Here is a 26,387-nt window from a genome sequence, read left to right on the forward strand (position 1 = left end):
AAGCTGTTTGAAAATCGAGGTACCACTGCACTGTTTAAAAAGTGATCACCTTACGGCATACAAACTAAAGGAGCAATTCAATCAGCTGTTTTCAAATGCTGCAAATTCACCTCTTCCCACGCAAAGCACACAAAAAAAGGGAGAGCTGAGAGCCGCTTCTTTGGACTCAGTACACCGACTCAAGTCCCTGCAGGCCCTGTGATCTATGGGCACAGCTCTGGTCTTGAGATCTTTCTCAGCAACTCAGGCATCAGTAAAGCATATTGATTGCCTGTTCTTATATACCAGCACAAAGCCACATTTTCTGGTACAGATGGAGCCTTGGGGAGATGGCTGCTTTTAATCACTGTGCATGCCCAATCAGCCCATGCAGTCCCCACCTTGCAGCCATATACTGTAATGAAATGCCTGCGATCCTGGCACCTCCATCACCTCCAGAGACTGAGGAGGAAGACAAGAAAGCGTTCAGGCTGCTGGAAAACTTCTGCTCCACAAACTTAGTGAGAAATTGCTAAATGGTTTGATTTGAAAGCATCCCAGGTTTCTAAAAACACAGGTGAGCCTCCTTGCAGAGGCTTGTAAGGTGTTCACTCGGGGATGTTTGTGCAAGTACCTCATAGACACCCCTCACACATGCAACTGCCTCCCTTGACTGAACCACAAAAGAGTGCATCCCTCTGACCTGTTCCCTATATGCCAGTTGGTTTAAGGAGCCATTTGCAGGCATGTAGAGAGCTGGTTTGTTGAAGTGCAAAGCACTGTGTCACTCAGTCACAGGTAAAAGCGGCAGCAGCAGTTCAGAATGGCAGCCCACAGTTTAAACAGGGGATGGGAGTTCAACTTAAAGCCAGCAGGAGAGAACTGCCCTGTATGATTGATCTCTCCCTCCCTCTCGCCCCCTTTTATCCAACCCTTCCTTCCAGGGAATAGAAGACAGCATTGAGGGCAGGAGGCTTTAATGTCACAACAACCTTGCAAGGGAGTTTGAGCTGAAAAAGAGAGAGAGGCAATCGGGGGAGAGAAAGCATCAGAACTAAGCAGGGGTTCACACCCAGAACTCCCCAGTCCAGCTCTTCACTCAGTTCTTTAGGGTTCTATTGGTGCACTTACAGCACCTGGAAACAATTTGAAGCTATAAAACTGAGCTATTGTCCCAAGCACTTTAACTGAAACACATGGCTTTCTGTTGTGGTGGTTCCTAAAATTGTAGAGTTGGAAGGGACCCCCAAGACTCATCTAGTCCAACCCCCTTCTTAAAGAAGCAGTGTTCTACTTAGGTTGAAAAGGAGCTGTACATTCTCCCACTCCTGAGTTGGGAATTGATAAATGCATGAAGGAAGCTGTCCTAGGACAGACAAGGAGAACCTTTACTACTACTACTATTAATTTGTGAATCTGTCTTCTCCTGCACATTTATCACTTATAATACAGTAGTTTACCTATTACTTCATATCGTAAAACAAAGAAACCCAGAGGAAGCCTCGTGAGAAGCAGAATTCGAAACATGAAATGTATTAATTCTTGCCTGGGGCAGTCAGTATTAGTAGCCTTTAAACCTATGCTGTGAGATAGTGTATGATCTTTGCACTGTTTAACTGCTACTCCACTTCATCTTTTAAAACTTCCTTATCCTGCTGTTCAGCTTTGGCCTCTTTCAACCTCCATTCCTTACAATATAGCTAACCTCTCAAATGACTCCTGCTTTCCTCCCATCTGAAAGCTTGGTTTCAAGTTACAGGGAACCAGGCAGAGGGCCTTCTCGGTAGTGGCACCTGCCTTGTGGAACGCCCTCCCACCAGATGTCAAAGAGAAAAATAACTACCAAACTTTTAGAAGACATCTGAAGGCAGCCCTGTTTAGGGAAGCTAATAAATTATTATTATTATTATTATTATTATTATTATTATTATTATTATTTCTTCAACAGCAGTGCATCCTCTGACTCATTTTGTTTGCAGGGAGATTAGACAGTGCTGGCTATTTAATGAGCTTCCTGGGACATTAGATGACCTTGCGTCACAGCAAGTGCTTTCCCATACCTCTCAGTGCCTTTCCCTGTCACTTTCCTGACTGCAAAAAGTCTGGTCTTTTGGAGCAGCTGGTTTGTTGCCCAAGACCTCCCAATCTACCATAATTGCCCATTTGCTGGTGTGTGGTTGCATCTGTAAAGTGACCCTAGAGTTTTATGAAGCCAGGAAGGAGGCATCTATTTTATGTTCTGGGTCTCCAATATTTTGGCATTCCACTTTATATTTAGGGATGGTCCCTAAATGAAATCAGGTGAGAATCACACAGATCAGTCATACGTTTCCCACATCCCCTGAAAACTTGAAGGTTACAAAGTTACTTTAAAAGAATAAAATGACTCTATTTAAATAGCAAGCCTCATTATTTGAGGCAACCTTGTCATCATAACCATATTTTTTGTTGAGGATGTAATGCTCTTACCACTTTCTGTTTACTGTTTTCTTGATTCAGAAAGAGACTATTTTTAGGGCATAACTTGGGTACACGCAAAAATTGCCCTGTGCCTATACCCTGCATGAAATCAACACTGTTTTACTAATTTAGATACAGAGCCTTTTCTAACTCAGGGCAGATAATGTAAAATATTCTAACAGTTAAGACAACACTCACTACCTCCCAGCCAACATTGGGCTGCTAGGAATTACTGTCCAAAACATCTGGAATGCAGCAGGAAGGAGAAGTCTGAGCTAAGGAGTTTCTGTCCCTAGAGGTTACTTGGGCTAGGAAGATTACAAGAGGGTGGGAGGAAAGCTCTGAAGTGGGGAGCTTCACTGGCAAAGGGAGCTGCTGCTTTTTAAAAATTAGGACTGCCATCCTAGAATTGTAATCAGAAGGGACCCCAAGGGTCTTCTCATCCAACCCCCTGCAAAGCAGGAATCTCAGCTAAAACATCCATGGCAGATAGCCACCCACAGTTTCTTGAGATTTGACGCAATTGGGTTGCTTGTGTGTAATCTTACAGAGTATTGGAGGTTTTGGATGGAGCAACCTATGTTGAGCTTTCCAAGAACGAGCCTATCCTCCCCCTTAGCTTTCATGTTCCCCCTTCTTCCTCCAGCTTCACTGCAAAGAGACCAGAAGTCCCTGCTTCTATTTTATATCAACTGCAGTTTGCCACGAGCTGAACCAACTGGGGTTCATCTTAGCTATGATTCCTGGAAACAAGCCAACTTGAAACCATGGTTTACAAACTGTGCTTAAGATTAACCATAGTTTAGGATTTGAATGTAACAGGCGTGTCAAGGCACTTCAAGAGGCATTAGGTCTTTGAACAGCTTGGAATCCAGGCACTTACAGGGTGCCTCTTCCAATACTGCCTGGCTTATGCCTCAGGAACTGCAGCGGGAGCCCACCTTGCAGCCCGTCATTGGTTATTATGGCTCATCTGGTGGTGTTGCAGGGCAGGGTTTTCTCCTGTCACAGCGGCATTTGACCCCCCCCCCCATAGCTATCATTTCATCACCTGCTAAAAGCGTATCTGTTCATCCAGACCTTTGAGGATGAGTGATTGGCGTTGGGTCTCCGCTCTCTCATTTTCTATGGGTGTTAGTCAACTAAATTTTACATAGAGCAGGCCTACTGAAATTAGTGGCCCTAACTTAGTCACGTTCAGTTCAGAGCAGACTAGGTCTATTCTGAACAGTAGAGGAGGAATTCAGTACAGACATTTCTTGCTCTGTTCTACAGGTTCTCCTGACCCCCTAGGACAGGTTTTGGGGAGGGGGACACAGAGGGAGGAGGCAGGGAAGCCCCTTGCACTAGCTGGAGCCCTTTTACTGATTTCTGTTAGCATACTGGGTTTGTTGGATCCTGCCCTTTGTCTTCAAAAAGGACAGCACTGAGAAATATAAGAGATTTCCTGCAGGAAAGCACCCTAAGGAAGGGTATGGGGTTTTTTTTGGAGGGAGGCACTTTATTTGTTGTTACATTGGGGCTGGGCATTTAGAACAACCTAATAAACAAAAGGTCAGACTGGTCAAAAACCAGTTAAGTGGTACGGTTATGGCGTGGCCTTCTGATGATTCTTAATCTTGTACTTTTCACCCTTTTGATGAAGGCAGCAACTGCCCAATGGGACCAGAAAAAGCGCAATTCTATAAGTAGTTCCACAAATAAGCCATGGTGGTTGTTAGTACCTATTGTTGGTCCCTTCCTTTGATCAGCCTCCCTCATCCTGTCAGTGATTCATGATGGCAGATGAGCTGTATTAATAACCTGTCAGCCCACGCCTTTCCCTGCTCTGTCCTGTCACCTAGCTGCCAGCTACAGCTGCAGGTTGGCATTTGCATAATGCAAAGTAGTTTATTTGGACTGTCTCTCAAGCCTGTGGGTTTCTGTGAGTTGTGAGCCTGTGCTACAGCCAGGGAGCAACTTAGCTGGAGGGAAGGAGATGGGTGACTTCCGGCCCATTCCTTCCCTTCCTCCTCATGATCACCAATTCTGCAACAACAACAAATCCAGCATTAGCAATGCTCCAGACGTTGGTGAGATTCACTTTTCTCTGTGACAGTTGTTGCGTTAGGAAAATGCGAAAGCATTTGTCAAAATAGCAAGAGCCCCTCCTTCCCCCTTGCTCTCTTTTGTGCATTTTCCCATGCCAGATCAGAGACGTTGTTTCCCTGGTCTGATACTGTCTGGGGGAGAGGGAGAGTCGAGAGAGGAACAGGGTACCTTCCCATCACCGAATCAAGGGGACCACATACTCTCTTGTACTGGGATTCACATCCAAATGCACATCCCACTGAAAATGAGGCAGTACATCAACATGCAGATGTACTTCAGAGCATGACAGACTGTTGGATTGGTTGCCTTGGCAATGGAGATGTTTCTCCCCTTCCTGGCTGGCATCAGCCTCCTGGTACAAAACAGGCATCCTGGCCCTTGTGGCTGGGGGGGGGGTGGGACTGTGGCCCTCCAGGTATTGTTGGAGTGGCTGGGGCTGATGGGAACTGGAGTCCCAAAATACTTGGTGAACCGGAGATCACCCATCACTGTGTTAGATCCGACTCCTATGCAATACACTGGTACCTCGGGTTACAGACGCTTCAGGTTACAGACTCCGCTAACCCAGAAATATTACCTCGGGTTAAGAACTTTGCTTCAAGATGAAAACAGAAATTGCGCAGCAGCAGCACGGCAGCAGCGGGAGGCCCCATTAGCTAAAGTGGTGCTTCAGGTTAAGAACAGTTTCAGGTTAAGAACGGACCTCCAGAATGAATTAAGTTCTTAACCCGAGGTACTACTGTACTGTATATTAGGACCTAGGATTTCTCAATCTCTGCCTCAATTTATTCCATATTCCCCAGTGCTGCACATACTATCAGGAGCGGCCCATCCCCTTGTACCACCTCCTGCCCCTTCCTTCCTCCCTTCCACCCCACCTCTTGCTGAAACTTGGTGAGAGGGGGGCATTCCACGAGGCCATGTTGCTTGTCTTCTCTGCCACAGGGGCTAGGAAGATGAGTGGCAACACCGAGCACTGGATCACACACATTTCACACAACGCTCCGTAGCCGCTGCGAGAAAATAAGAGGCTTGATTGCAGTTTCGTTTCAAGGACATGTTCCAGCTGAGCAAAAGAACTCAAGGAGATGCAGAGCACAACCTGAAGAGGGCAGCTGGCCTGGGGAGCACCCCAGGCTGAAGGGCCACACCAGAACTCCTGAGTCCGAGTGCCAGCTCAATCCTGGGACGATTCTGTCTCGCTTGTGTGCAGAATCCACGAAGCCCTCTTGACACTAACCCAGCTATCCAGACCCAGGAATTCCTCACAGTGGTCCTGCTGGTAAAAGGAGAAGGAGGGCAGTGCGCTTTAGGATCAGCTAGGATTCTTTGCCAAGTGAGTCGGTGGGAATTTAGCTGGCTGGGAAAGAGCAGGGGGAGGGGAGGGGAGAGAGTGAGTCAGCCGCTGACTGCTGGGAGCTTAGCAAGAGCCGCAGGGCCTGTTCAATAAATCATGGCAGCAAGATGTACCCTTGGAAGGCAATGGCATGACCTTTGTGGTGACAAGACAAACAGCAGCTCTGGCTTTACCTGTCAGGCCTCATCCACCTCAAGGGGACGGCATGCTTGGTTCTCAGAAAGAGGGTTTTCCGCTGCCAAGGGCACTGGCCTCTCTTGTCCGTCGTGGTCACAAAGGGCCACAGTTCCTTCCTCCTGGTCACAGGAGGATGGAAAGCCAAAAAAGCAACAGTTCTGCACCTGGTGTTGTTATACGACAGGGCTATTAGGGGGGGGGGGGTTGGTGTGTTTTTTTAAAAAAAGATGTTTCCTGTCATGGGGAAAGAAGCTCTGTATATGCTTCGAGACATGCTATCTCCCTAAAAAAGCCTTGTATGGTGTGCTTTGTACATGTGTGTTGTGCATGAATTTGTGTAATTTACCATACTTGGGTGTGCACGAAATGGTGGCCCTGCCTGCCACTTTGGTTGGCTGCACTTTTGATTGTGCCCTGAGCACCACAAGCATATGTGGCCCTTGGCGGGTTGACTAAGAGGGAATGTGGCCCTCAGGCCAAAAAGGGCTTCCCATCCCCAGGCTAATGGGAAAGACACCCTGTATTGTGCTAAGAGACACTTAGTGGTCACCAGAGGGGTTTTGTTTTTTTAAACCAATGGTGCCAGTATTAATGTTCAAAGACTAGGTTGTTTTTTGCTTGTTTGTTTGAGACCCACGTAGGATAATAGACACAGCTATAACAAACTGCAGAAGAAATATGGGGCCAAGATAAGATCTGTATGAAGGGATCTGTATTATGGGGGCAGCTGCACTACCACATCCCAGTGTGCCACACTGTGTGGGATACACAATGTGATGCCTTCCATATGTTGTTGGACTCTAGGTGTCATCATCCCTGGTAATTGAGCACAACTAAATGCAGCACAGCCATCTTCGAAAAACTCTTCACAAGCTCAAGAGGTCAAGACACGAAAGCTTTAGCAACTAATCCACACTTAATGACCCACCTAAGTGGTATTCAGAATATCACTCATGAAATCACTCAAGATATCCCTCAAGTAATTAAGGAACAAAAGAAGAAAAGGCACACTAATCTAGGAACTTCCTCTCTGCCCAGAACGTTGGAGGCTATACACCACACCCCCTCAACAGTATTTATAGGAACTCAAACACTAAGATCCTGCTCTGTTCCAGTAACAAGAAGCCGAAAGCACCAGCCTGAAGATGACGAGTGAGACCTCGTCGAAACGTCGCCCAGACACCCCAACTCTTACACGGGAATACACCCGAAGACACCAAAACCTGCATTCCTGTACCCGTGAAAATCTACGAAAGCAAATATATATATATATATATATATATATATATATATATATATATATATATATATTATTTTATTTATACCCCCACCCAACTGGATGGGTTTCCCCAGCCACTCTGGGCGGCTTACAGCACATAGTGAGTTCATTATATTGAGGTGAGATACGAAGCAAGTCTTTCCTGGTTCATGGCTCCGTCTGGTTCCTATGAGACTGGCTCTCAGTGACTTGGGGACTGGAACAGCCCACTAGCAGCACTGGGAGGTTGGGGAGCTGGTATGATCATGTGTCTTGTGTTTTTAGCATGAGCCAGAAACAGAGTGCCATGTCAGTTCTGACACACTGTACTGGAGCTGCTGGATGCTGCCTCTTCTTTTGACTCACATCTCCCATGATATTGTCAGCATTACTCTGGGCAGTGTATATCATGCTTACGTTCTCCCAAAACATAACTATATTGGAACGGGGTGGGATACCTGTTTCCCCTGCAGGTGTTGTGGAATACAGCTCCCATAATTGCTGGCAATTGGCCAGGCTGACTGGGGCTGCTGGGAGTTCCTAGCAACACAACTTCACCTGACTTAAAGAATTTGCTGTCACAAGCTGTCATGACAGCTTTTATACAGGATTAGTGAGATTTGCAGATGGTTAGGTCTATCAGCGGGTATTAGCCACGAAGCCTAAATGAAAGCTCCATTACTACAGAGGCAAGATACCTCTGGATAGCCAGATGCTGGGGTCTTGCTTGTAAGCTTCCTGGGACATATGGTTGTCACTGAACTAGCTAAGGCTTTGGTCCAGTCCAGCAGGGACTGCTCTTAGCATTGTTGATATCTTTGATCAGTCTAGCTGTTTTTGGAATAGGCAGAGTATGAGAGGAAGCTGTTGTATTACATAAGCTTCCTCACCAGGCGGCCAATTCTTTAAAGAGCAAAACTGATTACAAATGCCACGATGGACGTGATACAAATAAGAAGAGGATGAATTGGTTTGTTGTACAGAAATGCATGCATTTTGTTTGGTGTTGAAACAGAGAGAGACCAAGAAGAAGAAGAAGAAGAAGAAGAAGAAGAAGAAGAAGAAGAAGAAGAAGAAGAAGAAGAAAACAAAGAAAAAACCTATTCACAAAACAAGCTGCAATATTTGTTTCTCTTGAAAAGCAGAATTCAAGCTGCACAAGTTTGTGAAGTTCTTAAGTGGGGTTTTTTATGTAGATGGCCTACGAGACTGAATGCACGATTTAGGCTTCTTCAGTTGGTGACTTTGCCATTCTGTTCAGATCAGTGACGCTCTGGCAGCAAAGCACAGCCTTCAGATTGTCAAAGAATAATAGTGTCAGGGAACTGCCATCAGTACTGGAGGGGGAGAGCAAAAGCCAGAGGGATTCCAGAGAGCGTCCAGGGATCGGGAGGAGCAGCCCATCTTCTGGGGAAGAGAATCAGCGTAGCACCAGGGGAGAAGGGGTGCAGATGGGGGGAAGTGGTGAGGTGGTCTCATGACTCCTTGCCTGGGACCAGCGAGGAGAGTAGGGGTCCTCCGTTGCCCACGCCCTCCCTGCGCAGAAGGCTTCCGCGCAGAGAGGGTAGGCGGAGACTAGGCGTCAAAGAACTTCTTTGCTGGAAGAAGTTTAAGAAACGCCCACTCACTGATTCTGCCAGCGATTGAGTCAGCCACGGGTGAGTGGCTGTCCAGACAGAAAGAGGTCCACTTTGGCAACCCAGCTAGGTGTTTGCACCCAGCCGGGGAGATAGGTACCTACTTACGCACGAGCAACCCCTAGAACCATTACAAATAGAAACGAATTTTCCTGCAGAGGCAAACTTCCCATGAAGCTGGCTCATTTGTGTTAGCTTTTATTCAGGGCCACAGAGTAAAAGAGGCATGTTTTGGGCCCATGGGGCATAACCCACCAAAATACTGGTTGGACAATCCCCAGAGAAATGAATAAGAGCTGTGCAAGACTACTACATACACAGCTCCTGTTCATCTTAGTGTTGTGGTTCCCAACATGAGACACATGCCCCACAGGGGGGCCATTTGATATTTAAGGGGGGCAGTTTGAGAATGAATTAGACCAAGTTAATGACCTTTTAGGCTTCTTCCACATGAACAGTTCACTTTTTGAATAATAAGAATTATATGTCTGGAGGGGGCATCAGGATTTTGGAGATGCTTAGGTGGGGCATGGTCAAAAAAAGGTTAGGAACCACTGTCTTAATGGAACTAACTTCTATAGGGGAAACTTCTAGTCAGACCCCATCAATGTCCATGTGAAATTAGGGTTTTCCCACGCTCCCTCCTTCTGGCAATGTGTAAAATGTTTTCAGCTTTCCTGTGCTCCACATTATCTGGAGCCCAGATTCTGGACTATTCTGATTTTGAATCCCTCTCCTCCGTTGTGTTCCTCTCAGTTTTGTAGCATCTTGAGACTGGCTGCCTGCTTTATCAGCACATTCAGGGCAAAGCATTCTTGGAGAGCTTCCATTGCTTCTTTAATATATGAGAGGCCGTCTGCTAATGCCAGCTCCTCTGCCATCATGCCATCTAACCCACATGATAGAAGAAACCAGAAGAATACATTCTTATATGCTGTTGGGAAAGGACATTGGGAATTGACTACTGAGAAACTTTCTAAGGCTGTGATTCTGCCATGCACAACAGCGAACTCTGCGCCTTCTCTGCAACAGCTTCGTATTGTCAGGATTCTGCAGGGGGACAAAGCTGGCTTGCTTGTGCTTTCTCATCAAGGAGCCTCAGCTGAAACAAAACACATGGACTTCATGGAACCCTGCCCAGTCATGGGTTGAAGCGGTGGGGGGAAGGAAGAGTTATTTAATCGGCACTTTGTTAATCCTTTCAACTGCTTCCTATTACCCTTAGATTAGTGGCTGGAAAACAGTGTGCATTCTTTTGGAATTGAGCAGATGTTTCGAAGCCTTGCAGTGGAAAAAATAAAACACAAGCAGGAAGCTGCAGGTTCTCAGGTGGCAGAACATGCCAGCAGCTCCCTCCCCACATGAGCTTTTCAGAGCACCCCACCTCTTCAGTGGTTTGATGTTATTTACACAGTGGCTTTATCTGGCCTGCAAGAAGAAAACAGGACACTTCAAGAGTCGTAATTTGAATGGGCACCTTTGGGGCCTGTATCCTAGCCCTGGAAGGAGGAAGCCGCTGCCTGGACTGAGAGACAGAAAGGGAAGCTTATGTGTTCACTTTGATTTTGAATAGAAGACAAGAGTACCCTCTACTGGCAGATGTTGTTACTTCTAGGGAGTCATTAACCATGGTTTCCAAACTTGATGTAGAAGTCTTTCCGCAAAAGGGTGGAGGGGCATTTCCCAAAGGTTGTGGCAGGGGGTGGGGAGCCCAACTAATCCCCCTTCTTTCAGCCCTTGGGAAAAGTTGCTGTTACTTCACCATGTGTTTGGGTTCCATTCATTTTCTTCTTGCTGTTACAGAAGGTTTCTTTAGAACAGCTCTGGTTTCTAGCTCTCCGCTTCTCTGCATTTTCTTTTCTTGTGTGCTTTGCAAATAATAATAATAATAATAATAATAATAATAATAATAATAATAATATTTTTTATTTATACCCCGCCCTCCCCGACCAGAGCCTGGCTCAGGGCGGCTAACACCAGTAAAATTACAGTAAAAACATAATAGGGGGGGGACCCAATTTAAAAAATGCAATTTAAAATACAGGTTAAAATGCAGCCTCATTTTAAAAGTAGTCCATAGATATGCTTTATTCTGTTGTCTCCTTGGGGATTCTTGTGACCAAAAAGCAGCATATCCTTTCATATGTCTGACTGATCAATAGATTTGGTACAACTGCTTTCACTCGTATCGATCAAAGATAACGTTGCGTTCTTGGATCCTAACGGAGTTTAGAAGCTTTTAAGAGAAGTTAGTCAAAGTTATTGAAATAACTAGAACAAACATTTCAGTGTCTTAAGTCCTGCAGATTTGGGGATATGGAGGGGGCCTTATCATCTTTGGTTGTGGAGGGAAGAGAAGATGATACCACAAAACAAGTCACACAAGGTTCTTCCTTTGTCCCTAAATCAGTTTGGATGATGAGCCACATGGGAAGGAAAGCTTGTGCAGTGGTTAGAGAAGGATGGGCTGAGAGGCAAGATTTTTGAGTTCTCTGAGCCTCACTGCAGGGGAAGTTCTGTTGTTTTTTTAATTGGTTGGAGCTGAAAGGCTAGAGAATTGTTCTATTGGCATTTATTAAAGAAATATTAAGAGGTAGCATGACCTAGTGTTGACTAAGTGTTAGACTGAGCTCCCATTTATGCCTTGAAAATCACTTTAGGACACATCCCAGCTACCAAAACTTTCACAAAGTGAAGGTTTCACACGCTCAAAAAGTCTCCATGCTCCCAGTGACTAAGCATAGGACTGGACTCTTGCACTTCGTCAAGTTCCAAATTGATACAAATCCATGATGATAATATTGGATGCAGAGGATCAATGAGCTACTTCAGATAGAGTACATCCATTTGTGAATGATACCAATAGTGCGTCAGGATTGAAATGCAGCTTATAAATACTTCAGGGCTCTTGACTGAATTAAAAAGAGCCATCTTGTTCATTTTGAAACTTCACTCTGGGCTCAGATGTAGGATTCCCCCCCACCCTCACGGCAAGTCTCAGTAAACTTCTACTGGAAAACATCTCAGCCTGTGCTCAGTGCCCATAGCCTGGCAGTGGGAATGTCTGTGACAGTGGCATTCTTAAAGCCTATATGTGCATAAATCAGCAACACATGGTGGCATCTCTCACATGAGCCCGTCATGGACATAGCCAGGATTTGGGGGGGGGCGGGTTGGGGAGGGGCAAAACCGAGTTATCTGTGACCCAATTAGTCAGTTAGTTAAGTATTTTCATTTATTTACTTAAACGGGAGGGGGCAGTCCAGGGACCCCATCACATTTCTTGGGCTGGAAACACAGCATGTCTGAATGTTTTCATAGCAATACAGTGGTACCTCGGGTTACATACGCTTCAGGTTACATACGCTTCAGGTTACATACGCTTCAGGTTACAGACTCCGTTAACCCAGAAATATTGCTTCAGGTTAAGAACTTTGCTTCAGGATGAGAACAGAAATTGTGCTCCGGCAGCACGGCAGCAGCTGGAGGCCCCATTAGCTAAAGTGGTGCTTCAGGTTAAGAACAGTTTCAGGTTAAGAACGGACCTCCAGAACGAAGTAAGTACTTAACCTGAGGTACCACTGTATAGGAAGCTGCATCGCCCCAGCTTAGGCTGTCTCAGAATGGGCAGGGACTCTCCAGAGTCTCATAAAAAGGACTTTCCTCATCATCCTGCTTCCAGATCTTCTTAAACCGGAGACGCTTAGATGAAACCTGGGACCTTTCGCAATGCTAGGCATACCACCTCAGTCACTGAGTGGTGGTCCCTTTCTGGCTGTGCTCTGTGCTGGCGAGTGGAGAGGGGGGAATCCACTGAGGCGCTGATGTCTGTAAACCAATAGTGCAAGAGAGGTAAATGGGAGCAGTCGCAACTGCTCACCCCTGATATAAGTAAAGGTAAAGGTAAAGGTACCCTTGACCTTTAGGTCCAGTCATGGACAACTCTGGGGTTGCGGCGCTCATCTTGCTTTATTGGCCGAGGGAGCAGGCGTACAGCTTCCGGGTCATGTGGCCAGCATGACTAAGCCGCTTCTGTCAAACTAGAGCAGCGCACAGAAATGGCATTTACCTTCCCCTCAGAGTGGTACCTATTTATCTACTTGCACTCGGACGTGCTTTTGAACTGCTAGGTTGGCAGGAGCAGGGACAGAGCAATGGGAGCTCACCCCATCATGGGATTAGAACTGCCGACCTTCTGATCAGCAAGCCTTAGGCTCTGTGGTTTACACCACAGCGCCACCCGCGTCCCTCACTTTCCCCAGTGATTCCAGGGTGAGGCAGTCAGGAACATAGCTTGTCAACTTTTCCCTTTTTTAAAGGGAAATTCCCTTATTCCAAATAGGATTCCTCGCAAGAAAAGGGGAAAGTTGACAGGTATGGTCAGGAAGTACTGCCTCCTGGTTGGCATAAGACTTTTTAGCAAGGGTTTCCTTTCAGGTCCCAGACCACCCCAAGTTTCTGGCATGACTTATATCTGAGCTGCTGCAGCAGCTGTTATTCTAACTGTTAACCAGCACAGGAGCCTCACTGGGGAAAGGAAGTACAGTGGTGCCCCGCAAGACGAATGCCTCGCAAGACGGAAAACTCGCTAGGGCCTGGGTTCACAATGCAGAAAGGGCGGTTGAATAGAGTCCTCAAGAGCTGCCTCTGGAAGCAGATTTAAAGAGCACCCTTAGACAAGTCCCTTCCCATTCTGTCCCCAGAACTGTGGTTCTTAAGTGGTGGCAGCTTTGTTCTGTTCCAGTGACGCACTTTGAGGCTGTTGGGAGCGCAGTGACTCAACTCTTGGGTCCATGTGCTGGCTGCCACCTTCACCGCTGTTGAGGAGTTTCAACAAAGAGGACTCTGCCCTCCTTGTCAGGAGGCCTGCTCCTAATTGTGTCGCCAGAAAGGCTGAATAAAGGGAAACAAAGGAGACACCTGTTTTTCATAAGCGTCTGTGAAGATGGTAATTGGAGGGAGCCAAGAGTATTAATTGCAGAGTACAGTGCATTGTTAGCTTGGCAGGAAACCTTCCCCTCGCTTTGTTGCAACACCCAAAATCAAATCCCTCTGCTGGATTTTGACAGGGGCCTTCTTTGTTCCTGGCTGAAGCAATCTCCATTTGTTTACCTCTGCTTCATCTCAGGTGCTGTCTTGGGGCCAAACACTTTGGCAGCACGCAGAATTATTTTACTAGCACTTTGCAGGAGGGGAGGGGAGAGTTGTGGATTCAAAGAAGACCCTCCCTGTGCATGACATGGTCAGGCACCACAAAGGAAAAGAGAAGAAATCTGAAAAATGCACAGTCCAAACCCAAGGGGAGAGCTTATATCATGGCAGTAGATTACAAAAGAGGTTGAAACAAACACTTCACTGCAAAATTCCAAGCAGAGATGGTTTCATACTAGGAGAGGAGTCAAGAGGGAGGGGAAGGAATGTCATTTGTGAGCACAGCAGCTAGGAATTTGGGTAGGTCATAGTCATTTTTGCCCTGCTTGTGGTTAACGCTTAGCTGGAATGAAATATTCAACGCAGCAATAGAGAAATTAAAATAATAATTTATTTGTCAGACAAATAAATGATAGGCACAGTGGTATATGGTTACCAAAGCTCTGCCCCCTCCAGCCCTGATGGCCAGCACTTATATTCCCTCAGCCCAGCCCCCTTGCTCCTCCTTTGGCTGCCTCTGTCCAATCAGCCTGGTTGAAATTCCTATTGGCTGTTTGCTAGAACCAATCATAAAAGATACACCCATTTCCTATTACCTTTTATGGGAGACAAAGAGCTATATTTCCTTCTATCCATAAATGGCAGACAAGTAGCCATATATCTTACATTTGCCTCGACAAGGCACCTTAATTACCAGATCACCTTTTGCCCCTGTTGCCCCTGCATTCCAAAACAAATGGCTAAAACAAATGGCTCATGGTATTAAATTCTATCTAAACAGAGATCTTGGGTTCACATTCTCACACACCATCAATGAAATAAGAATCTAACATAAGAATCTAACATTTCTTACTTTCTAAATCCTTTGCATAATTACATTAAGCCAACAAATCTCATACATAACATAGATAGCTTTTTAGAAGAAAAGGCCTTCGCAAAGTAAAAAAGGAACTCAGTAAAAACAGCTTCAAAAGAAGCCTCTTCAGTTTACACCCCCCTTTCCCAGCCAGCTACTTTTCCCATTAGCTCTTCCCAAAATTTATTGCCCTTTAACTCTCTCATTATACCTTAAACCTTAGGAAAATATGGCTAGAGTCTGATGGGAGGCACATGGTATTATTTTCTGTTAAACAATAAATCTTACTATTTACCAACTCTTAATTAGTGTTTTTGCAGCTTGATTGTATTCTGTAATATGTAGGGTCAGTGTAACATTTGCTCCCAGCCTGTAATTTCCTTTTACAACTTTGAGAAACTTGTCTCCTGCTACTGCTATAAATCAGGGGGGCCCTTGTTCAGGAGAGCAGGAAGATAAACAACTGCCAAAGTACTTAGCCAGCTGGTTTCTGCCTGGCATGAAACATACAAACATTTGCAAATATATCTTTAAGCTCATTTTAAAATACAGGCCTTGATCAGATGCCTCACTGGTAGTGTTTGGTGGTTGTTTCCAGAATCAGCCCAAGACATTTTGCTGCAGGAGGTGAAGGACAGGATGACTCCCCCATTTCATTTAAAAAAGTTGAATAGATAGGCAATATAATCATATTTTGATGCTGGTGGAAATACATTCCCCTCCAGAGGACAGATAGCCACCACTCCCTGCACCACCCCTACCTAGCATCTGCCACCTGAGGCAGCTGTTTCACTCTGCCTAGTGGTAGGGCTGGCCCTGGCTATATCTTATCTCAACATGGTGGTTGTCTGTTTTCTTCCAAGTGATTTCACAGCTTTCAGACACTGCTCATCTTCCATACTTAGCTTTGTCAACAGAGCTAAAAATGGTAGAACCGTCAAATCAGAACTTACTGCATATATGCGAATCTAATGCAACACTGAATCTAATGCACACCTCAGTTTGCAAAACCTTGAAACAAAAAAAGTATTTGCTGGTGAATGTAAATGTGCCATCAAATCTAATGCGCACCCGAATTTTCACGACGTAATTTGGCCGAAAAGGGTACATATTACATTTGAGTAAATACAGTAAGTAGCTAGAGAATCTAGACAACAGATGTGTGTCTTGTATGCCTCAGCATCAACTTGTATTCAGGTGAGAGCAGATTTGCAGAGCCAACTGTTATGTATGTGATGGTCTGTGTTCATCTGAGCTTGAGTCTGGACTAGGATTCTGAGCCCTGTGTTCTGATTCAATACATTATATCCAATCATGTATTATTTCCAGTGTTTGGGCTACTGGCATTGGCTCTTAAGCTCTTGGAGGTTTAGACGGCCAATCACATTGAGAGTGGGAGTGGCTCAGGCATTCAGAAATACATATAAGCAGTTGCTTTGCCCCCTTTGACTGTTCTGTTCTGTTAGCTCAGTAAAGTCTCTTGCTATAATCACAATGTCTTGCTTCATAGAAACCCACGTATACTTTACTGGCAATGAAGGTGGGATGTCAGGATGGGTAGGCTAGACGGAGCTGAAACCACTATTCAGGGCGAGACCACTGCCTTGGTTCAATTCTGGCCGCTGCCAAGGTGCGCTCAGGGCAGAACGTTAGGAACACACAGGGCCACATTGATGAATTTGACAGAGCAGTCCCCGGAAAATGGGCCTTACATGCTATGCTGCCAAGCTCGAGTTCTGCATCGCAGCCAATAAGGTCACCAACCCGGGGTTCATTCAAGGACTTAATGGAGAAACTACAAAAACACTTTCCACTACAAGCATCAGAAATAGCCCACCAGCAAATAGACCAAGCTCCAACCAAATTAGTGGTGGCTTTCATTGCGGCTTTTGCCTTTGCGTTTCCTTGATCTGGAGACTATGCTCCATGGCTGGTTTGTGTGTGGCTTACATGACAAGGAACTGCAACAGCGCCTTTTCACAAAGAAGGACCTGACCTTCCAAGCCAAGTTTAATGAGGCGTTGGCGTCCTAGGCAGCTGGTATAAGCATCCAGGAAGTTCGACAGTGATGGGCCAACCCTTTCATTTATGCAGATATAAGCGACATCTTCAGGTGGTATAGCTACTCAGTTGTTCACTAAGAAATTAATGTTTTGGTCAGTGCTTCCAAAAGCATCAGGGTGATTTTGTGGGAAATTGCAGTCAAGCATAACGATGCATGAGTACTAGTTAGTTTATTAATGGGTTAAGACCATAGAGTTAAATTCCTAGCCTCAGGTCATGCCCCCTTTTTCTGATGAGGGAGGAAGCAAAGCCTTCTCTTCCTGTTCCCTCTTTCTTCATGCAATGTAACTGACCAAGGAAGATGTGCCTAAGTGAGCTCCGAGCTTAGAGCATGTGTTTGAAGCAGTCTTTTTGTATTTTCTACCCAAGAGTATTCTTCCTGGGTTCTCCTTGCTGCTGCTTGGATAAATGCATGAACCCGACCTTTGGGACTTTTGTAAGTAAAGTATTTTAAACTTACTTAACAGTGTGTGGTCTGTTCATTGCAAGAGGGGTAGAAAGAGGGGTGCTGTATACAACCAAGGGGGGTATGAAAAGGGTTTAATAACCAACATTCCCACACTATGCTGCTGCTTGACCTTTGTGAGTTAAAACTCTGCTACTGGGGACTCTCCCCTGCTGAAGAGTGTGTTTTGAATCGACCCAGCCATTTTTTGGGCGGTTGTTATTTACCCCACACATGTGGGTCACAGGGATTCATATTTTCCTCCCACAGATTTGGCAGATGTGCATTGGCACTTATTTATTACTAAAATTAAAAGTGCTTATGTTAAGAGTTATTTAATAACATATATCACTTTAAACATAGAAGATTGTCTCTAGCTCTATTGTCGTTTGTCATTTTGCATCACAGTGCTGCCAATACCACAACCCACACCCCACTAGCCGCAAAGACTGCTGTGTATTCAACAATTTTTCTGTCTGCAGGTCTTACTGGTTGCTTATTTTGAGACTTGCTTCAAGTTCCCAGGAACATTAAATTGTTGGATATTAGCCAGCCTTTACACATTCCTCCCGCCCTGCCCGCCCCCCTGCAGTTTCCTGCTATGACAGTAACTCATAGAGACAATCGTAATGAACAAGATTAGTCACAGATGATTTGACTACATACAAGGCTCTTAGGTCATTGATTTCTTCTCTCCTTTAAAAGCCCTTTCCTTGACAGATGAATTACTTCTGGACCTCCTGGGAGCATGTTATAATAGTGATGTGGGCAGTTGTATCTTTATTTGCCCTCAAACAGCCATTATCACTTGAGCAGTCCTGCTCTTTAAGTACTCATTAAGAATTACATACTTCAGTTTTCGGCGTTAAAAAGGAGAGATGCTCCAGGAAATACTGGAGCGAAGTGGTGGACGGTGGCAGGCCAACTGACCACATAAAGACAGCCTGGTCTGATTTGCGCCTTTAGCAAAAGCAGGTCACAAGTTCTTCATTAGAATAAATACAGTCACCTCCTAATGCAACCTCTGCCAACCTGGTACCCTCCATATGTTTTGGGCTGCTACTCGCCCCATCCAGCACAGCCGGCACCAGGGTGTCCAAGGCTGTTCCAATGCATACTTTTCTGTATTTAGAAATGAGAAAAGGGACGCTCTTGGTACGCTTCACCATGACTTTCATTTTGGCACCAAGTAAAAAAACCTATCATTTTGCCCAGGCATTCATTGGACTAATAGTGGTCTGCTTTGTGCCTGTTAAACATCAGTTATTTTTAAGTATATGTAGTTTTAATTATGGTTGTTCTTCCAGTTAACAGAAGTCTGGTTTGTGGTGGTTTGAATGTGATCGATGAGTTTTTGGGATTTGTAATGATGTTGTATCCCACCCTGAGATGAGTTCTGCTGAAATTAGGAAATATATATTAAAAATAAATGAAACAATACCTGCTATACCTACCAAGGATCAATGCCTGAGGGACCCCTGTTCCTCACCATCTGGAGTAAATGAAAGTTCAGGTTTGTGAGTTGACAGTGCAGACAGGAGTGATGAGCTTACTTCTGGAATTAACGCTTGCTGTTTGTAACTGTAGGCGCACTAACCCGCGGGGTCACGGTTTCGCCAAATATGCAACGTCCGATTCACTTAAAAAGGGTGCCAAACACCTGCAAATTGGTCCCTACAATGTTTGGTGGTGCAAACCCTACATTTCATGATAGACGATAAAATGTGTCCTTGGTGCCCTAACCCGCGGACACCCTTTAGATATTTGAAGAGGACTGTCATATCTCCTCTCAGTATTCTCTTCTCCAGGCTAAACATACCCAGCTCCCTTAACTGTTTCTCATAAGACAGACCCTTGATCATCTTGCTGGCCCTCTTCTGCAGACAGCTTGCAAATACACTTCTTAAATTGTGGTGCCCAGAACTGGACTTGGTGATTCCAGGTGTTCTGACCAAGGCAGAATAGTGTGGTGCTGTCTCCAGACTGAGGTTGGGAGACAGTGGCTTGCCTAAGGAGATAGGACTTGGATCAGGCTCGTAGCAAAGGGTGTTCACACAAGCACACCATGCACATTGAGGAGTGGAGTCACATCTGTCAGCCTGCATGAGAAAGGCTTCTATTTGCACGCAATCCTGTGGGATGTGGTGCCTTGTGGGCTGCCTGAAATACTACCCTTCTTGATGCAGGAGATTTTGGAGGATTTGAAGACTGTACAGAAAACAAAGAGACTGAGGACAGTATGGAGAGGAGGAAAGTGAGAAGTCTGGGGGGGGGGGAGTAGTGGCTGCCTTCACCCACACAGCTGCACATATCCTACAGCCAACCCCATTTCCAGGGGGTGTGACAGGGCTGGAAGCCTACACTTGCATCCTCAAACTGTGTAGCTAGAGAGACACTGTGAACCAGTTTCAGCTGTTTTGCCTGCCTCTTTAAAGGAAGCATGTGGGCCGAAGGCAGCTGCACACTGGTTTAGGGAAGCTGGTGCATTCCTCCCCTACCTCACATCCATTCCACCCCAGGTGCCATAATTCCCCCCATGACAAGGGCTGTTGGTGCCCACTGCGTGGGTGCCGTGCCGTGCCATGCTCCAGCGCCGCCACAGCATCTGGACCAGGGTCTGAGCCTCTGCCTAAGCACAAGGGGTAAGGCGGTGGTAGGGGGGCAAAGGTCGGGTGGCAGTAGCGCTCACTGGCAGGGGGCAACTGCCAGGTGGCAGTGGTGTTTGGCAGTGGCAGCGGCAGGTTGTGGAGCTTGGGGGCCAGGCACCCACAACCAAAATTTGTGAGAGTCCAGGCGCCCAGGGCCCCCTGGAGTGGGCACCAGTGACAAGGGCTGCTGGTAGGGCACGTGGGATTACAGTGGTGCCCCGCAAGACGGAAAACTCGCTAGACAAAAGAGTTTTCCGTTTTGGAGGTGCTTCACAAAACGAATTTCCTATGGGCTTGCTTCGCAAGACGACAATGTCTTGCGAGTTCCTGCTGGTTTTTTTTCCTCCCCCCCCCCCTTTTTCTAAGCCGCTAAGCCGCTTATCAGTTGATCCGATCAGCAGATAAGCCGCTAATAGCGCTAATAGCACTAATCCTCTAATCCGTCAATGGGCTTGCTTCGCAAGACGAAAAAACCGCTAGACGAAGAGAATCACAGAACGGATTCTTTTCGTCTTGCGAGGCACCACTGTACATTTGCACTTGGATGCCCTGTTTCAGACTGCTCTATATGTTTGGGTGAGGCTCTTGGTTTAACAGTCAGTTTACCCACACACCCGATTTTTAAATTTCATTAGTCCCCCCCCCCCGATTTTGAATTTCCCTCCCCCAATATGGCACCCAGCTGGTTGACCAGGGCAGGTGTGAGAAACTCTGTCCGCACCTTAGCTTCTTGTAACATACGGAAACCATCCCTGTTAGTATTTTCCCTCACTGGAGATCTGACCTGTTTGGATCTCAGTGGTTAGGAGCACAAGCCTGTGTGGTCCTTCCCACTCCTCCCTTTCTTCAGTCTCCAATCTCTCCCCCCCCCCCATGCACATCTTTTCAGAATCTCGTGAGCAAAAAACTCTGGGTAGCTCCTCGGACTGCGCTCCAGGCATTCCTCAGAGAGCTCCATGTACAGAGCCCACGACTCTGAGCTGGTCGGATCAGGAGAGAAGCAATCCCCCTCTGCTCAGCCAGACGCATTCAGGTTCACCAGTCAAAAGGCACCAGTCAAGGCAAATCTGACACATTTCTTCCGCTGTTTACGAAATGGGTGTAATTTCACAGCCTGTTGCTCGGACAGCACTTTTGTTTGTTTGTTTTTTTAATAGTATTTATTAAGATTTTAAGTTTACAAAAAGGCAAAAGAAAACAGAAAGCAAAAAAAACACCAGATTAGCCAATAGTAAAACAACACATCACAATAAAAAACAAGGAAATAAGAACACTTAAAAACAACATACCAAAAAAAAAAGAAAAAGAAAAAAAGAAGACAAATTGAGCCTTCCCATAACTTATCTTTCATATGCTTGTTTCCCTGACCTCCTCACACCTCCCTTTTTTGTATTCTAAGTCAATTATCCATTTCAGCAAATCCTTTCCCTCTCTTCAAAATTCTTATCCTGAAAATTTATCTTGATCTTACTATAAGTTTACTTTCCCTCTTTTCACCAATTAACCGTCTATTTTTCTTAAATCTTTGATACATTTTTGCTAAAATCACATAGATTCATTCCAACATCATTCTAACATTCATTAATTTTACAATGTTTCTGTAAATAGTCTTTAAATTTATTCCAATCTTCCTCCACCGACTCTTCTCCCTGGTCATGCCAGTCATTTCCGCCAGTCCCATATAGTCTATCAACTTCATCTGCCATTCTTCCAGAGTGGGTAGATCTTGTGTCTTCCAATACTTTGCAATAAGTATTCTTGCTGCTGTTGTGGCATACATAAAAAAAGTTCTGTCCTTCTTTGGCACCAATTGGCCGACCATGCCCAGGAGAAAGGCCTCTGGTTTCTTCAGAAAGGTATATTTAAATACCTTTTTCATTTCATTATAGATCATCTCCCAGAAAGCCTTAATCCTTGGGCATGTCCACCAAAGGTGAAAGAATGTACCTTCCGTCTCTTTACATTTCCAGCATTTATTATCGGGCAAATGATAAATTTTCGCAAGCTTGACTGGTGTCATGTACCACCTGTATATCATCTTCATTATATTCTCTCTTAAGGCATTACATGCCGTGAACTTCATACCTGTGGTCCATAACTGTTCCCAGCACTCGGACAGCACTTTTGGCTCTGCCTTTGTTTAATTTCAGCAGGCGCCTGTTGGTGTAGTGATTTATTTGCTCCAGCAGGTGGCAGCACAGTCTCACTGCAAAGTCACATTCTATGGCACTTTGTCAGCTGTGCTGAAATATTTTTTGATTGCGTATGAAAATCTCTCTTTCTGTTTCTTTAATTGAACATGGTATGCTCAACTGCGCTTTTCCTTTCTGCTCAATAGCCACGTAGAATGTAAGAGTCCTGTCTCCCGAGCATTAGCCTACCACCCCTGGATAGAGTTGTTAAAATGCAGCCCAAAAATTTGCAAATGAAACATTTTGGACATACAGATGCAGCGATGGTTAAAGCCTCACCTACTGAATTTCTGCTTGTCAAACAGCAGTTAAAGACACAGGAGCCTTCCCTGTAAAAATTTTTAGCAGGCTCAGGCTGAGGGTGACTACAAAAATTTTAGTTATGAGCTTCCTGCCCTCTCCCATACTATGGTTTGAATGGGCCTTATTTACTGTTAAATTCCTCATTCACTTTGCGTTTGTTGTTTACCCATCTAGACCAAGGCGAGTTTTTCGTTCTTTTTTTCCTGAATGGCTCAGAATAGAAATAAATATTTTGTTTTGGGGGATGTCAGGAGGAACAAAATTTTTTGGGGGGAAATTATTTCTAAAAAACTTTTTATAGAAGCAAAATGAGAGCAGATAGGCCCAGTCACTTCCTTATTATATTTGTAGCATTGTACTTCAGGCATGTGATCAAGGCATGAGCATCAAGCAAGCTCTGCAGCCCAGAAGTACACAGTTGTTGTTAGGTTAAAGGTAAAGGGACCCCAGTCAGTTAAGTCCAGTTGCGAACGACTCTGGGGTTGCAGCACTCATCTCGCTTTACTGGCTGAGGGAGCCGACGTTTGTCCTCAGACAGCTTCTGGGTCATGTGGCCAGCATGACTAAGCCGCTTCTGGCGAACCAGAGCAGCGCACGGAAACGCCGTTTACCTTCCCGCCAGAGCAGTACCTATTTATCTACTTGCATTTTGACGTGCTTTTGAACTGCTAGGTTTGTGGGGATTCGAACCGCCGACCTTCTGATCGGCAAGTAGTTTAGACCACAGTGCCACCTGCGTCCCGTGTTGCTAGGTTCTCCCCCCCCCAAAAAAAATTAAGAGTTATCACATTGCTAAAATGCTAACAGACTGTTTGATGCATGAGGTGAAAAAAGGCTTTGTTGCTGCACAAAACCCTTTTTACAAGAACACCAGCGAATATTTCTATGCAACTTAAAGCCTTCATGTACGTTCAAAATGCCAAGACAACTCAGTAGAGTTTTTTTCTGTTGTTGTTTTCTCTTGGCTGCCCCTTAGTAATCTTACCTGACAGTCACCCAGTTTCCAGTTTCAGTGTGCAGTTGTTCATAATTGTATATAAATACAAACCTAAAGAGAAGGAGAGAGCTTTATTCTAGCATATATCTACCGGACATTCAACTGGGCCCTCTTCCTGCCTCCCGATTCCCAGGCTGCTTCTGATACCAAGGTGGTTTGAACAGCTGCCTGCCTCCCAACTTGGCTGCTTTTGTAGATGTGGGTGACAGCACCATGGACTCACAATAGCAAAGTGTGATGTCACAAGGCAGGCGTGCAGCTGGAGCAGGAAATGCGAGGGCCGGTCCAATGTCCTAGCATAAATATTACATGTTCCATACTGCAAGTGATGGTGGATTTTAGCAATCAGGTAAGAAACTGTCGCTGAGATTATTTAAAACTTGTGCCGTGGGGAGGGAGGAGCTCAGATGAGTAGAATATGGAATTGGTGATCAATGCTCAAAGTCTCATTTCCATCACTGGCACCTAAGCACACACGTAAAGCACTAATTTGAAAGTGTGTGCTATATTTCTCAGGATTGCATCTATAATCATATTCCAATTGAACCCCTAACTTCTGGATAATTGTGTTGTTGTTTTTTAGCATTTATATAGTGCTTAGTGCTGAAAACACCTTAGAAACATTTAGCATTTATGTAGTGTTGAGTGCTCAAAATGCCTTGTGTAAGCATTATCCTTGCAAAAGACCTGTATGTTAGGACAGTATTATTATCTCGTTCTTGTTAGCTAGGAAGGTGGGTACTGAGGCTAAGAAAAATGGGCTTACCTAAAAGCTACCTAGGATGCGGGTGGCACTGTGGTCTAAACCACTGTGGGCCTCTTGGGCTTGCTGATCGGAAGGTCGGCTGTTCAAAACCCCACGACAGGGTGAGCTCCCATTGCTCGGTCCCAGCTCCTGCCAACCTAGCAGTTCGAAAGCATGCCAAAAAAAAGTGCAAGTAGATAAATAGGTACCTCTCCAGCGGGAAGGTAAACGGCGTTTCCGTGTGCTGCTCTGGTTTTGGTGTTCCGTTGCGCCAGAAGCAGCTTAGTCATGCTGGCCACATGACCTGGAAAAACTGCAGACAAACACCGGGCCCCTCGGCCTGCAAAGCGAGATGAGCACCGCAACCCCAGAATCGCTTGCGACTGGACTTAACTGTCAGAGGTCCTTTACCTTTTAAAAAGCCACCTAGTGCACTTTTGGCAAAGGTGGGGTTTTTTTCTGCGTTGAAAAAAACCTTACCAAATTACCGGTACTGGAGCTGGGGGTAACTAAAAGCCCTATCCTTGTCTGTCTACTCAAGACTCAGCTCTTCTAATGGAGTAAGGAGTTTCCCTTTCCACTGACTGTTTTCCCACTCCAGTTTGCGCCTCCACCCCCACCCCATAGCATTTCTTCCCACCTGATTTCAAATGCATGTTCAAATGTACCATGAAGTTACTCTCTCTATTGTCAAGCTGTGGAGCGCTCCCATCTACAACAGAAAGCTAAGAACTGATAGTCAGCTTGACAATACTGAATGAGATGGGCTTGGTATAAGTAAGGAACCTTCCTATGGGAAGCCCATGATAGAATGTGAAGGCAAAGTAGTCCTGTCCCATTGTTATTCCCCAAATACTGGTACTGAGCAGCACAACCGGCCTCTGCATCTGAATAGAAGGCAGCTCGTCAAACTCTCCTGCCTTACAGGTCTGTTACGAGGCTTGCTACGAAATGATGCCTATGTAGTGCTTTGAGCATTCTAAAAGGGCTGTATAAATGCTAAAGTGTGCGTGTGTTTTAATCTTTTAACTTGCTATCTGGCAACCCTAACGACTTGCCCCCAAGCTGAGGACGTTCTTATCTTTGTCATAAGCTGGCTGAGGCTGAAGTACCGTATTTTTTGCTCTATAAGACTCACTTTTTCCCTCCTAAAAAGTAAGGGGAAATGTGTGTGCGTCTTATGGAGCGAATGCAGGCTGCACAGCTATCCCAGAAGCCAGAACAGCAAGAGGGATCGCTGCTTTCACTACGCAGCGATCCCTCTTGCTGTTCTGGCTTCTGAGATTCAGAATATTTTTTTTCTTGTTTTCCTCCTCCAAAAACTAGGTGCGTCTTGTGGTCTGGTGCGTCTTATAGAGCGAAAAATACGGTAGTTTACGTGGCTTTCTCAGCTTAGGGTGACCAAGCTGAAAATGTGAAAATCCAGCAGAGAGATAGCCTGGCGGCTGGAGGCAAGTAATGCGGTGCCTCAGAGATACAATCTGCGCCCCGAAAGACCTTGCAAGCTGTGAAAAGGCTGCTGGCTTCAGTCTATGTGAAGGAAAAGGACCTTCCTTCCGGTCACTCCTGGGATGAAAATGGTCATGCCAGAAGGATTTGGACTTGCTTGTGAGTGAGATGCAGAAACGTTAAGAATCCCGAAAGCCAACAAAGCTCTATTGGGTCCATCAGCAAATAAAAATTCCTTCCTCTGTTACAGTTTTCATCCCAGGAGTGACATGCGTGAAATAAATAACCACAGTATCAGAAAAGGACTTGCGTGCCTCTATTCACATGGTATCTGCAGTGGAACTGAGTTCTAAACTTTTCTCCTTCCCCCACATGGTGCCTTTGACCACAAAACCATGTGCTGTTTCAATTTGAAAAGGAGAAATAAAACTCCTGCCAGCTCTGGGTCAAAGCCGCATGTTTATTTGGTACCCCCGGTGAGGGGATTCAAGCTTGCACGGCTCTGAAGAGTTTCTCGCTGCCTGTTGCTGCCTGCAACTGCCTGCAGGCCTGATTGTGCTGGGAGGGCCGAGAGATTG

The 26,387-nt window shown here is 45.5% G+C and overlaps 1 protein-coding gene and 1 long non-coding RNA gene across 4 annotated transcripts in view; one reads left to right on the top strand and one right to left on the bottom strand.

The window, feature by feature from the left end:
• PDE4A (phosphodiesterase 4A) overlaps positions 1–26,387 on the top strand; it is a 339,410-nt gene that overhangs the window by 201,081 nt on the left and 111,942 nt on the right. Inside the window, exon 1 of one of the 3 annotated variants that reach the window (XM_082205419.1) lies at positions 23,843–23,964. The exons of the other annotated variants lie outside the window; for them this stretch is intronic. The gene's annotated coding sequence lies outside the window, so the exon portion shown is untranslated. Of the gene's footprint in view, positions 1–23,842; positions 23,965–26,387 lie in introns of those variants that run through there. 3 annotated transcript variants of the gene reach the window in all.
• LOC309522356 lies at positions 5,647–26,065 on the bottom strand. The gene is made up of 4 exons (XR_014215066.1): positions 25,729–26,065; positions 23,667–23,978; positions 18,930–18,967; positions 5,647–5,809 (listed from the first exon to the last, which is right to left on the bottom strand). It is a non-coding gene; the product is annotated as an uncharacterized lncRNA (long non-coding RNA).

The sequence above is a fragment of the Podarcis vaucheri genome (genome assembly GCF_965113315.1).
Source record: "Podarcis vaucheri genome assembly, chromosome: 17".
NCBI lineage: Eukaryota > Metazoa > Chordata > Lepidosauria > Squamata > Lacertidae > Podarcis > Podarcis vaucheri.